Below are 14,961 nucleotides of genomic sequence, written 5' to 3' on the forward strand. Positions count from 1 at the left end.
CCGCCCCCGCCCCCCGTCCGCCCCTCCCTCCCTCCCTCCGGACGAGGGGACGGGGAAAGGGGCCACGTGTGCCGATCCCCCGCTTTTCCCTGTCCCTTTTTTAAAAAAAGAATTTTTTTTTTTTTGGTGTGTGTTTTGTTTTGTTTTGCTGGAGTTGTGGTTAAAGTTGCAAAGTGCCTGTGTGATGCGTGCCTGCGGGCGATGGCTGCACGCCACCCTTTTCCTCCCAGTTTATTGTAATGAGAATTTGTCTGCACTCTCAGTTTGGTAGTGGAAGCTTCCATTTTGTGAGGAAGGGGTGTTGGTTTCTCCTAACATGGAGAAAAGTCTGCGGAGTTTGCCAGTGGGGGATGGGGCCCCATTCATGCTGAACATTACCATTTTGATTGCTTTGATGCCATTTTTGGAGGGGGGAGGGGAGAGAATACCCTACTCAGCAGAGCACAAAGATGTTTAATCATTGTATAGAGTCAAATCACATACTTTCTTTTTTAAAGCAAATCTGACACTACATCATATGTAAGGGCTGTTAGTCCTTGTTTTGCAGTGTAAAACAGCAAATTGTTGACTCTAATACTACTATACTGGGTAGAAGGTTGTTTTTTTTTTAAATAAGGTAACAGCCTTTCCTGCAACAATGCATGTTTATGTATTGTTTCTTCGATGTCAAAATAGTTTTACTGTTCTAAGTGGGTATTTGGAACATAGATTTGATCTTTTCCCCCTATATGGTAGCAACTATTTCAAGGCTGTTTAAATTTTTATGATTATAGTAAATGAGAAGCTATTTATTATATGTCATGTTGGAATTTAGATAAGGCAGAGAAACACATTTGAAAATACAGTTTGAATATTCTGATTCAGCTTGGGGAAAAAGGTTTTTGCTAAGCTTGTACAGCATATTTATGTATAATCCAAACTAACTAGTAAGCAATCGTCATATATTTATGACTTGCCATCCTCATAATCTTGTAAATAAATCTATAGACAGTGAAGTAATTAAACATAAAATAACTAAATTCTGTAAACAGCAAGTTTGGCCTAGCAGGAAACCTCCTATTTTTAGGCAGAACCCTAGATTTGTTTTACTGTTTTCAACATCCTGTGCAATAAGAGCTCATAATTAAGAGCCTGGCTGGTGGTGTGGTGTCCTCGTGCTACAGGCTGCCACCTCCAGTGGTCTACATTGAAATCTTTCTCAGGTCACAAGTGAAATGAGTTTGGAGGTCTTAGCTTGTGACCAAGTCACAAACCCATCATGTAACTGTGCAGATTTGCTATAATTAGTAGTTGCTCCTTAGGTAATGGCTTATAAATGAACTCTGCATCCTTGAGGGTATAGAGAAGGAGCACTGAGGACTCCTGAGACAACAGATGGGATAATGGTGGAGCTATTTGATGGTTTCAAGCCCTCACTTTCATGGGAACACCAGTGTAAACTTAAATAGGCAGTTCAAGTAGGGAGGTTATTTTTACATATGTATTTACATTCCGTCCTCCTTTACACCCCCTTCCCCCCCCCCCCCGTTTTTTTCTTTACCTTTGATTGTGCATGCACTGAATAAAAAAGAGCCTAAAATTGCATTTCAATTCAACTGTACATATTAATGATGAAACAGTAAAACAAACAAAAAAACCCCATCTACACCTGTTAGAAACATAGCTGGAGTGAGTGTTATCTCTCAGTGCCCATATTCATCACTTTTCCATTTTAGACATTGGCATTTGTGGCAATGTGTACTTTTCTTGAAAGTTACAAATGAAGACAAGAAAGAACTGAATGACAAACTCAACTTTTGAGGGAATCTTATGAAGTAGACTTTTATGCACAGCTGGATTTAAAGTTGCATCCTAATTAAGGTTCCCTGGCTAGTCATCAATGTTTCTTTTATGTTGGTGGGTTAGAGAGCTAGAGAATTTAGCATAGTTTTAATATTTTTCAGTGTCTTCAAATAAGTAATGTAGATCCATTATTTTCATTACTGGAAGGCAACAGCTTTAATCAGTTCTTAATTTGGCATCCAACTCAGAAAGACAAGTTAGAATTCTGTCACAAGTACATCCTTCGGATGCTGTAGTTTTGATTAATTGTTATCACCTTTGAGAGTGGGTTACTTCTTCTTTAACAAGATATGATGTATGAAGACTCCATTAGTTAGTCCAGTGGTTTTACACCTTCAATCTACAGCACATGCAGAGCAGCAGTAACATTTTTTATCTAAATTGTCAAGCAACAAGCACTTCTATGTAAATAAAAGAGCCATCAGGAGAGCCAGCATTGGCCTTAATAGCACAGCAGAGGTGCTCTGCTGCATGTGTTTCTTGCTCTTTATGTCCTTAAAGAGTTGTTAAGGGTATTTTACTTCTACAAAGTTAATTATTTATTAATTAATATTATTAATTAATAAATCAGGATAAACAAATAAACAAATCTTTAACCTCCATTGGAAGTTCCTTGTTACTTGTTCCTACTTGCTGATCTAAGAGTTAGGTGGCAAGCCAGGTCTTAAAAATTAACAATGAGCATGTGTGGGCCACAATATTTTTGATTGTGATGATCTCTGAATTCAGACAGCCTGTCTTGGAGCACAGTAATAAAATATGCCTTCCTGAAAGACATTATGCCATTCACTTGTGCACTGCCTCATTTCTTTACCATAATTTACTATCTATGCAGAAAATCAACATTAGTTTCAGGCAGACTCTCCCAGCCTGTGTTATTGCTGGTTCAGGGTTTTTTTGGGTAGTATATCTGAAATTAAATCTGACTGTATTTTGCCTGTGATGGTCACCAGCAAAACCTGTTTGTGGAAAGTGTTAGACTTCTTAAAATTCAAGTACAGTTCTTGTGCAAGTTGTTGGAGATGGTTTAACTCAAGACATCTCATTGTGCTGATGTTGTCTCTTTGTTTTGGGGAAGAGGAGGAAGTGGGTTTTGTGTTTGTTGAAGTTCGTATTGGGCTGTGCCTGGAAATGGCAGCATTGTTTACATGAGTTAAAGAGTAAATTATTGATATTGCCAGAATAGGGAAAAATAAGGGTTATAAGCTTCAGTGAAAACTCAGGTAAAATCTGAAAGGCATTTCCCAGAATTGGATTAACTAATATCTGAAATAATTTGCCATTGAGGTCAAGCTGATGTCAAACTCTGACCCAAGGTATGCACAGCCCTCCCTATTGCTGTGACAAGAACTGCATCCATGTCTGGCTCTAGATTTCAGGGGAGGCAGTGTGATGGGCTCCCAGGTGGAGTATTAAACTTTTCTGTCACTGCACTGAGTCTATAAACACAAAGACAACAGGTATTAAATATCAGCTTGACTTTGCCATTCTTCTGCACATTGAAGTCCTGCTGACGTTGCTGGGAATCCTGAACAATTGCAAAATAAAATGAACTGGATCAGAGTAAAGATTAGTTCTGGATTGTAGTTCAGAAAGCTTCAGTTCCTTTTTTTTCTTTTTCTAATTGCAAAATCAGGTGGCAATGTATTGCTTGTTTTGCCATCTGCAGAAAGAGGGAAAAAACTAGAGAAGGATTTACCTTCAGGTCCTTGGAGGAGAAGCTTAGGAATGTAGTTTGCATAATGACAATCCTAGCATTCTGTTTGTGCTTTCAGTAACAGCATATTGAGATTCCCTGTTCATATTGAAGAAAAAGGGTAATAAAGGACATTTTCATGGAGGAATGGAAATACGGCTTTCAGCCTGCCATTGGGTTGCCCTTATAAGATCCATGGAATTTGCACATCCATAACAAAAATGTGTCCTAGAACCCCATTTTGTTTGATAGCTGCTGGACTGGCATGGGAAATGCTATTTCATTCCAGCATTTTTCTTTGACTGTACACTTTTCTGTACTCGTACAGTATCACTTGGCAGGGCTAAGAGTTGAAAAGAGAATGTTACATTCATTCTAACTATTTTAAAGAGTTCACTTTGATATTTTAGCCACTTAAAACACCTGCTGTCAGAACAGTACAATTGATTTCAATTAACTTTGAATTTCTTCAATAAGATGACTCTTATAATAACTCTAGTAATCCCATGATGCCTCATTAGAGGAGCTGGCTATGATGATTATCCCTGTGATTTAGCAATTTTTTCCTTACTATGCCTTTGTCTCTTCAGAAAAAGAAATTACGCCAACAATACCTTTTAATTTCAGTTCTGGTTTTATACTAACAACACTTGCTACCTGTTACACACTGTAAAATACCTAATTTATACTTGCAGCAAACAGGTATTTGTTCAGATATACATAATCCTTTAGTAGGGGGACTCTTTTAAAGAAACTTTAGTTCTATGTAGGAACTCTGCGTCTTGGAGTTAGAATTTTTTAAAATTTTTCAGTAGATACTTGGGCAGTGGTTAAGTGCTGCTTCTGCAGGAGTCTTTGTCAGGAGCTCTGGTTTGATGGAATCAAATCTCCACTGGTTCATGCCATGTGTGTGGCTCATCCAGAACAGTATGTCATGGCAGATGTTTAAACCAGTTCATCTTGTTTCAGGATCCGGTGCACAGACTCCTTGTATCTGTGGAAGAAAAGGGAATGTCTCCTTTCCATAGAATGATGCTAGAGAAGGGTTTTGAATGGTGGTTTTAAATGACATTTCCGTGGGATACTGCATCAGACTTCTCCTATGTTCAAGCAGAGAAAATCCCTTTTCATCTCATTGTAGATTTGATTTTCAAGTTGAAAGCATGAAGGCATATAATGACATGTTCATACAAAGTTACTTTTAATTTTTCTCTCTATGCCTTTCTCTTTGTGATCAAAGATAAATTTTTGTACTTGATTGTAAAATGATACCTCTCTCTTCCCTCCACCCCAAAACAAAAATCTGAAGCACCAACAAAATTTTTAAGCAATAGAGTTAAAGGGTAGAAATTTGCAAATTGATAAGACAAGGCCATGGTAAATGGTGTATGTGTGGCCATGATGTCAAGGAGGGCAACTGGTACAGGCAGAAGAGTTGGAGGTAAGGGAAGTATGAAAACAGGCTGCAAGTTTAAGATAAGAACAAAGAAGAACATAAAAACCCCAGAATTGGATTAACTAAAATGCAAATTTGTCATTCTGCTATTAGACAGTTATTTCAGTGTAACAGACTCATGTTTGGTCTATCCAATCCTCATCACACACTTCTCTTATATGTCTGTATATACATGTATTTTATATATTTTTAAAAGTTTTTTATTTTTTTAAACTTTAGGTGGTACTACTATTTTATTTGTAATTGTTCTTCTTGAGTCAAAATGTACTTTGTGAAAAATGTTTTCTCCCCCACCCCTCTCTTTTTTGAATCAACTGCTTATTGTTATGCAGTAGCAATTTCCAGAGTGTCATATGAAATTGCTGATGCAGCTTAGTTCTCGCTCCAACCTGCAACTGCCAATAGTAAGCATCTATTGAAATCTAATATGTACCACAGGGCTTTATGCACATGTACAGGCAGACCCTTCTGATTAATAGACAGAGGACTAGGAAATAGGAGCATGTATTTTTCTTTTTTAACCCATGGAGAACTTAAATATATGTTCAAGTTTAAACTATGAAACAGTCCTTTGACTGAATTAAAGTAAATCAGAGGACTGACCGTAAGTGCAGCTGCAGTAAAATCAAAACAATAAGTACTTGAGAACTCTGTAGATATCATGGGTGGTGTTAATTTAGGCTTTTGAGAGGCAATCTTATTTTCAGAGTTGTAATTCAGATTTAGGAGCCTGGGCACTGAGGCTCTGGCCAGAACAGTGTGTTCACTTGAAGGTTGGTCTGATTGCTTGTGTTTAATTGAGAGAAGCATATAATTGGCCTTGAAACAGAAGTTAAATCTATATTGTGTATAAGTTATTTTCGTTTCCACGTTGATTTAGCTTGATCCTGTTTGTACTTTGTGATGTAGCTTACCTCTTATCCAGGAAGAAGGAGTGGAATTGCCTTTCTGCGCAAGTCAGCTATCAATGAGAAATCTTACAAGGTTGCAGAAAGTGAAATTGTATATTACATTTCGAATAATTGAGTCAAGTGAGAATCATTGATACTTTTGACATGCAGCAGAGATTAACCTGCATTTTCTGTAATATTCTGTTTTTCTAAAGCACTTCAAATCAGCTAAGAGTGCCTAAAGATTTATTGGTGAGTCAAAGCTTTTCTAAGAATGAGGAGGAGAGAAGCTCCCATTCTCAGAAATTTACAGTGTCTCTGTGTATAAATGTGCTTCTCTGTGTGTGTGTGTGGTTGGGTGTGAGCATAAGGTCTTTCTCTTTGATATCATTCAGGCAGAAAGCCAATATGCGCATGTAAATGAGCCTGAAAATGTAATTAAAAATAAATACATACTGGAGACTGCAATACAGAATTTAGTATGAGATGCAGGTTACAAAGTGACAAGTAAGATTTCTTATATAATCACTGATACTAACTCTCATCTGTTATTTATGCATCTTGTGTGTTATTAAGTGCCAAACAGATAAATGCTGAAATTATTTCTTTAGATATCATTTCACCACGATGACTGAAAGCAAAGTACATCTTGCCCATTCTCTTCCCTTCAACCAAAACAAAAGCCAAAATACACCTACTATGCAAGTGTTACTACGGAGAGTAAAAGTATTTTACATAAAGTCAGATAAAGACCTATTTGATAACATATCTTTCCTGGCAATAAAATGCGACAAAATAGATTACTTGTGAATATATTAGATCAAGGAAATTCTGCAAATCATTAACACGCATCTAGGAACTTTTATACAGATGGAAAAATAGAAGGATTGCCAGGGGAAAGACATAAACAATTTTGTCCTTTATTTCAGTGTAGATAACAAAGGTTCTTACATAAAATCCTATATGAGAGGCACCTCAGAAACTCCAAACTTTAGTCAAGAAGCCAATTTTCTTTGCTTAAAAGTATTTTCTAAAAGTTAGGTCACAGTGCTGGGTGCAGAAGCTAATGTTTCTGCTCTCCAGCTTAGGGAAAAACTACTTGGAAAAGCATTTATTTTGCATTTAAAAATGCAAGTGGAGTCTAGATGCATTTCTGTCAACAGCTCCACAGCCCATAAATATATACAACCTAAGCCAGTGCCTTATTTACATTATTTTATTAACATTCTTTGCTGAGTGGGCTTGAATGGAACGTAATCTCTCATAGAGAGGATCTAATTATAAACACAAGGGACAGAACCAAATAAGCAGTCTTTAAAGGGAAAAGAGTCTGGCAGCTTTGTTTAAAGTGTCCTTTAATGAACTTCTTTAGCAGCTTGTATCTTAGCAACACGTTTTATTACATACCAGTGCGGGAGAAGCAGTTTGCAGATGGAGTTGCACACAGTAATTTATTTCCCCTTTTTTTCTCTTTCTTTTTTTTCTCCTCTGTGGTGACTCAACTGGAATGTGCAGTGTAGCTTTTCTAACACTGATAGCTCACTTGAAATCCCTGATTGGTTCATTTGTATCTGTTCTGTTTTGTTAGTTGATGAAAAAGGCATTTATTGTGGTAAATGCATAGTGCTTTTGCATGCTCTTAGAAATTCAGATATGACTGTTTTAAATAGGCATGGATTTAAATGGAAAACAACCCCAGCTTTTTTCACTGCACTTTTGTTCCATGGATGTGCTGCACTCAGCATCGTCCTCATTGCACACACCGATGAGTTTCCAGATTTGAAGGTTATTTACTCTTCATGTTACATGGAGTTGTTTTAATCTCTCATCTTTCACCCCTCCAAAACTAATTTGAATATAGGAGTGACAGAAGCATTTGCAATCTTCTTTTTTGTCTTCTTAGACAAAACTTGTCACTTAAACTGCAAATATATTTTATAAAAGCTGCTGTTTCAAAAACCAGTTGAAATTCTGCACTACTGTCCATCCTTCAAATGACCTACAGGGCTTATCTTTGTTGAAAGAAATACTTTTTGTTCTCTCCACTACTAATTGCAGACCAAGTTCTCCTCATATGTTTTGAGTGAAAGAGTGAGTAGCTTTTTTCAATAGGGTCTTTGGAGGAATATGCTATTATTGAAGATGAGTATGAGCAATACAATCTAGACTTCATTATTTTTTTCTTATAAATTAAAGGGGAAAAATGCCTTTAATGAGCAAACTAAATACTATTCAGCTCAATTTACATTTTCTGCTGGCTAGGCAGGTGTAAGTCCAGAAATATATTTCCCTGGAGTTCACTGGAGTTACCCAGAGTTTGCACTGGTGTGATAAAAATCAGAATATTACCAGAGGGAGAAAAGCAGGTGAGGAGGGGAGAGGGTAGATGAAGGCAGTCCAGAGTGTTAGGAGAACCCACAGAAGATGGAGATTGTTGGCTTAAAGATTCTGCTCTTGGGGATGGCTTCATTAAACTTCAGTTAAGAGCTAATATATTAGGGGTTGATATTAAAAAGAAAAAACCCATCCATTTCATAAAGCCCATTGATATTTGCAAGTAGACAGGAGAAGGTTTTTGAAAGAGATGGAATTGTTCCTTTACTTAACATTACTGAAATGTAAATGCATTTCCATTCACTGGCAAACTATTACATTTCTTGAGTCCTTAGTTCAAAAAAACTATTTCCTTTCACTCCAAAATATGGATGATCTCTCCAGTTTTCTGGTTTCAGTATGTCAGGTGACAGCCTGCCTGTTACCCGTTTTGGATCTGCAATACTCAGCCTTAGTAGCAGCATAAAGAAGTCCTTTGAACTTTAAAGCAGTAAAAGAGGTAAAGAATGGAGAGGTAAAGGATACAGTCCCACTCCACTTTAAACCATGGTGATACTGGTTTTAAAACAGAAGGATGTCCTCTGGAACCAAAAGTGATTCAGTTGTCGTGTGATTAACTTAATTTTTTCTTTAACAATTCAGCCCACTGTTTATTAACTCAATTTGGATTGAAAAAACTCTAGGATGGGGGAATGCACTGGGATCTTGCACAATCACCAGGGTTAATGATGACAGTCCAAACTGTCGAACAAGCTAAATCATGAAATTTGCAATATTGCTAGACAAAGGCTTATATGTTTTTCTGCAGCTGTATTGGCCCTAACAAAAGCGACCTGCCGTTACTGGAACAATTCATATCCTGTCATGAGAAATAGTATTTATGCCAGGCACAGCATTTGAACACCATGTCTTAGGTTAATTTTTTTTAATGGGACAGAGCTGGGAATATTTAAGTGAGGTATAAAAACAAGAGTCTTAACATACTAAGAAATTTCATTCAGAAATGTTGCAGTAAGAGAGAACAAAATGAAGAACTTAATTATTTTCTGAAACATTTAGGAAGGAATTAGGAACCTGTGTATCAGATTGACTAAAACAAATCAGCAAGATTCAGTGGTTCATTTTTCCTTCCATAAAGGAAAAAAATACAGGTTTTTTTTCAGAAGCACAAACATTTCCAGAAACTTCTTTAACCCTCTGAGTGCTAGCACTGTACCTCATTACAGAAATACTTTTAGTAAAGGAAACATAAAGGAACTTCCATCCCCAGATGAAGCAAAGACTCATTTATAAATAATGAGAGCAGGAACAATAGAAAGTTGAGTACATTCTGCATGAATAATATAAGTGAGGATTGTGAAAAGCCTATGATTTTTGTATGCCAAACTCAGTTTGGAAGTGCAGCATTCAGCTGATTTTTTTGATATTGCAGAGTCATCCCTTCTCCCCACCATTTGTATTTGCAAACAGACACACACAGAGGCCTAGCACTGATGATTAAAGAGGGGAGGCATCAGCAGCTCCTAGAGGTGATGTTGAGACTCAGGTGTAAATTCATAAAACTGGTGGAAGTTGAGTTGAGATCTAGGCCACCACTGAGCCTGAGGTAGGTGGAGGAAAGGTGGAAGACTTGTTTTAAGAATACAGTCTGAGCTTCAGTCTGTATCCTTGGCTGGGAGGCCGATTCTGTTTGCATTTCTGCATTTTTAAGTCAGAGAGTTTATGAGGCCTTCAATATGAACTCCTATTTCTGGCATCTTTAGATAGATTATTTTTATTTATGAGACTATATCTGGATTTAAGTTCTGGTTTTCAGGCCATTTGGTTGAAAAATTTTGGCTGTAGTTGGTTATTTTAACTTTTTTTCCTCTTGCACTTTCTTAATTAAAGTCATTCTCCTAAATAGCTGAAGCTCTTTGGGTCTGGGTCTGTCTTTGTCCTGTGTGTATTTAGGGTTTGGCTTAATGAGATTCTCCTCCAGGATTCACAGACCATAAGGTAATGCAAACAGTGAAGGCAGTAGTAGCTGACATTTTCCATACACAGTGGAAGAATAAACTTTGAAGAATCATCTTTGAGTGACTTCACCTGCTGTTACAAACACAGAGCAAGTAAGTTGGAATTTTCCTGACTTGGGCTGCCTGAGGTGGTCCATTTCACCCACTGTTATAAACTTGCTATCCTATTTTATAGGAAAATAGCATATAGTTATGAACAAGATGTTCTTTCCAACCTAAGCCGTTCTGTGTTTCTATGGTTCTCTCAAAGTTGAGTTGTTTGGTTATTTTTGTTAGTTTAGTCTCTGGTTGCTCTTTGAAATTGCCACCTATTAAACTGAGTGCTGCCAAATGATAATGATATATTTTGTAAAATGATGCAATGTCCTGAAAGCTGGACGGAAATCCACTAATGTGTTTTCTAAAGATCTTTCTACTGTATGGTCCGTATTAGTTCTACTAGTGTTAGCTAGGCAAGGTGGCATGCATAAGCTCTATCCATAATTACAATTTCTGATATTCTTATATTTTGCTTCAGTGTTTGGGGGAAAAAAAAAAAAAAAGAAAAGGTCTGACATCTGTCATGTTAAGATTTTGTAGTTTCGTTTGGTTCAGTTGAGGTGGGCCTGTTTATACTTCCCAAAAATCTGGGCCAGGTGGACTTAAGTTCCCTCACCATCCCCAAACTACAAAATTGGCCAATCACTGATATATTTGTCTTGATCTCCCAGGTTCTTCCTCTTTCATTAAGCTGGCTTCAGTTTAGCTTAGCATCAGCCACTGGTTTGCTGATGGTCTTTCTCTAAAAGCTGTGGCTAAATCTTTAGATTTTGGTATAAAAAAATATCTTTAAAAATGTTATTCCAGAACGAAGTCTGAATAATAACTGGCTGAAAAATTGCCACATATTTACTTAATGGTTCACTGTTTCTTGAAAAAGATCTTTTGATCATCAGATAGCTGGGCTGTTCCAACCTATCATGTAAATACAGGTCAGATAGTTATGTATTCATCAGCTGGGCTGTTCCAACCTATCATGTAAATACAGAAAGTTTTCAAAATGCAGAGTTCTCAGCAGATTAGACACGTATGTGACCTGGTGTTTATTAAAGTGCAGTTTCTTGACATGACTGAACTCAGCACTCCTATAGTCTGTTATTATCCACTGAAGGAATTTTACCTTCTCTGGTTAAGGATCCACTAGGTAGGTGCAATTTCTTCCAAGTTCTTACACTATGTTCAACTTAGAAAATCTTGAAATTGGTGACTTTTATGGGAATTTGATTTGCTATGTTGAATGTGCAATGAATCAACCTTAAACAAAAATGATCTGGTTGCTTTACATGCCTGTCCAATGTTGTTCTGAGGGAACTGACTGTTGTCTGAGAGCATCCCAAATTTTTTTAGTGGAAATGGCTTAGAAGACAAAGTAGACACAGGGATTTATGTTTCAAGGGTCAGATTCTGTCAAACACAAGGGTGTTGGCACCCTTTCTTTTTAAAGAGAAAAATCCCCTCCGCCTGGTAGAAGAGGTGTACAGTGTATACAGAGATCAAAACACACAAAGAGCATGAGAAAAGAAATTTGAAAATTTTGAAAAGAAATCTAGGAACAAAGGCATTAAAGTTGAAACTTACAGGTTCTTTGTGAACACAGCAGGGAGGTCCCAGTATTTGGATGAGAAATAAGGAGGGATAGGTCAAAGTTTGAGATGGGAAGATGATTTTCTTTCCTGATTCCCAGCAAAGTGGAGGCTGTGGAGCTTCTGTGGAGGAACTGTTGGCAGGCACACTGTGACTTTATGGATGCCCACAACTGGCATAGGTCTGAGCAGTCTCCTTTTCCCACATTTCCTGATTTCCCAGGAGAAATAGAAGAGAACGTTTTAAGATTTATTAGCTAATGATGATAGGCAGGAATTCTCTTCTGCAAGTTTGATGCTAGAAGGGGTGTTAAGATGAGGATTGATATTCCTGTGCACACTTTTCACTCTTTCTTTGTTTATTTGCTTGAAGTTGATACAGTCTTTCATGGAACAAGCTTTTGCTGAATATGTACCCAGGAAGTGTGCAGGAAGCTGAATTTTAATGTGATTCAAATCAGTAATGTCAAAATGCCAATCAGTAATATCAAATCAGTAGTTGTCAAAATGCTGTGCATTTTTATTTCTCTAGGCTAATAAACTACATCTATTTTTAATTACCAGCTATAACTGGAGGTGTGATTGGTTTTCCTCTACTGGAGTGTCATTACTAGCATTTCTGTATTCAGTTGTCCATGTTAAAATGTTTGAATAAACCTCTGTTTAGAGTGACGATGTCCCACCTCAGAGTGGTAATTTCAAGCTCAATAATTTAAATATTGAAATAACTTACTTTTAACTCCCAGAATGGATGCATCACTTTGCTTCCCTCACTTGTGTTCCAGGAGGTGTAACATAAAGCTGATCTAGCAAAATGCATGAGGGAACCTCTCTTTCTGTTTGTTTAGGTAGGTAAACCCACCTCAGCTGGGCAAGGAGGAAAATACAAATTGCTGAGAGATGGTGTGGCATCTAATGCAGTCACTTCCTTAGGACTAAGATGATCTGTTTTTAGTGTGGATGTTCATAATGCTCTCCAAGTAGGACAGGTAGTTGTACAGTGAGAACTGAGCTTCTGCCAGTCACTGGTAGCTGTACTGGCTTCTCTCTGGCTTCTGTCTTTTGCTGTGTGCCTTTGGCTCCTTCACCCTGAAGGATTTTTAGATTGAAACACAAAGAGATGCTTTCTTTGGTCTTTTGGAGTTCATAGGAGGGTAGTGGTTATGCCACTATGCAGTGCAGTGGAAGGTCTGGAGAGCAGAACAGTGGGTGCCGAGAACACTGTACCCATCCCAAAGGTTCAGGCTAACCATCCCATGTCTAATCCCAAGGACTGAATGGCTGTTATTGTGTGGAACGTTACATGTTCTCCAGAAGTGTGCTCTGCTGTTGAGTTTAATCCCAACATAATCCACTTGGTCCACTCCTGAATTACTTTGCACTGTGATACAAAGTATAGGATCTGCCTTCATCAAGTCACAGGGTGATCTGCTTCAGAAATAAGCTCTTGACTTGAAAGCAGTGATTAATGTGGATTTACCCAGTATGTGTTCCTTGCTGGTGGGTTCCTCTGATAAGCACTACTCAACTCTGGCCATTCTGTTTTAATAATGATATCCCAGGCCATGAACGGAGGAGAGGGAGGAAGGCAGTTTCCGTGCTTGTGGGCATGGGTATATCAACTGCATTCCTCCGTATTCTGCATAATGAGAATGAAGAACCCACCCCTAATATCTTTTCCCACATTATTCTAATCCTTAAGATCTGGGCCATTTCAGGTCTAATGGAATTCTGGAATCCTACTTAATGCTTTTATTTTTTTATTTCAGATATAAGACCTACCTCCCACTATGGCTGGGAACAGGGTCCCTCAAGGTGAAAGTCTCTTCCATGGCATTATAGTATTTTGGGTTGCAGTCTGCACTTAATTTGCCTGTGTTAATAGAAGTTCGTGTCCATTGATTTTGATATCTTGCTTGGATAGAACATTAGAGGGGCACTTTTGAACTTCTTATATTTCTTAAGAAAATACTACTACTTCCCTTTTTCAGTAGGAATTATTGCCTCTCCTTTCAGATTCCTAATGTTTGTAGTATTATCCAGTACACAAGACCCAAAAAAATCAATGGTGTTCATAAACACAGTTGAAACTTACTTGTCTTAGTTTACTCTGAATGTTTTGCTCACTATAGAAAAGTCAGCAAGTATAATTGAAAGAGAGCATAGTAGTGCCGTTTTTAAATGTTAAATAATATTGGCTGTTATGAAACAAGGGAACAACTGAGTGGTCTTGCAATATTCTGTTTAAAAAGCCAGTAGCATTCTTTCATCCAGAACTTTACCACTGCTGACCTTCAGTACTACAAGGAGCTGTGTAGCAGCCAGGTAGGGGAGCAAAATGCCAATGGTGCTTCCTCTCACCAGGCTGGGTTCGGTTGTGACCTAATGGTTAGGTTGCACAGGTTGGGTTGTGACCTAATGGTACAGGGTTTGTGCTGTGAGCAGCAGGGGAGGGAGGATTCTGCCCTGCTGCGGAGCTGCCTCCAGCATGGGGGCCCAGCACAGGAAGGATATGGAGCTGTTGGAGCAAGTCCAGAGAAGGCACCAAGATGATCAGAGGGCTGGAGCAGCTCTGCTTTGAGGAAAGGCTGAGAAAACTGGGATTCCTCAGCCTGGAGAATAGAAGCTGTGAGGTTACTCAATTGTGGACTTCCACCTGAAGGGAACCTGCAAGAAAGATGCAAAGAGACTACAAGGGCCTGGTGTGACAGGACAAGGGGGATTGGCTTCAAACTGACAGAGAGTAGGTTTAGATTAGATGTTAGGAAGAAATTCTTGGCTGTGAGGGTGGTGAGGCCCTGGCACAGGTTGCCCAGAGAACCTCTGGCTGCCCCATTCCTGGAAGTGCTACAGGCCAACTTGGACAGGGCTTGGAGCAGCCTGGGATAGTGGAAGGTGTCCCTGCCCATGGGAGAGGATGGGACAAGATGATCTTTAAGGTTCCTTCCAACTCAAACCATTCTGTGCTTCTATGATAATAAAGTGACTGGTTTTTACCCAGCAATTCCTCAGTTGCTGCAGGTATAGCTGATCTTATACAATTCTCACCTGGCACACAGCCATAATTTCCTGCTGTCAGCATGTTTTTCAATGGCATGACACT

At 38.4% G+C, this 14,961-nt stretch overlaps 1 long non-coding RNA gene across 1 annotated transcript in view; it reads left to right on the forward strand.

Annotated features, from left to right (window-relative positions):
- Nucleotides 1–14,961, forward strand: part of LOC108445785 — a 25,418-nt gene that overhangs the window by 2,045 nt on the left and 8,412 nt on the right. The gene's annotated exons all lie outside the window — the stretch shown is intronic.

The sequence above is a fragment of the Corvus brachyrhynchos genome, unplaced genomic scaffold (genome assembly GCF_000691975.1).
Source record: "Corvus brachyrhynchos isolate BGI_N302 unplaced genomic scaffold, ASM69197v1 scaffold523, whole genome shotgun sequence".
NCBI classification, from domain to species: domain Eukaryota; kingdom Metazoa; phylum Chordata; class Aves; order Passeriformes; family Corvidae; genus Corvus; species Corvus brachyrhynchos.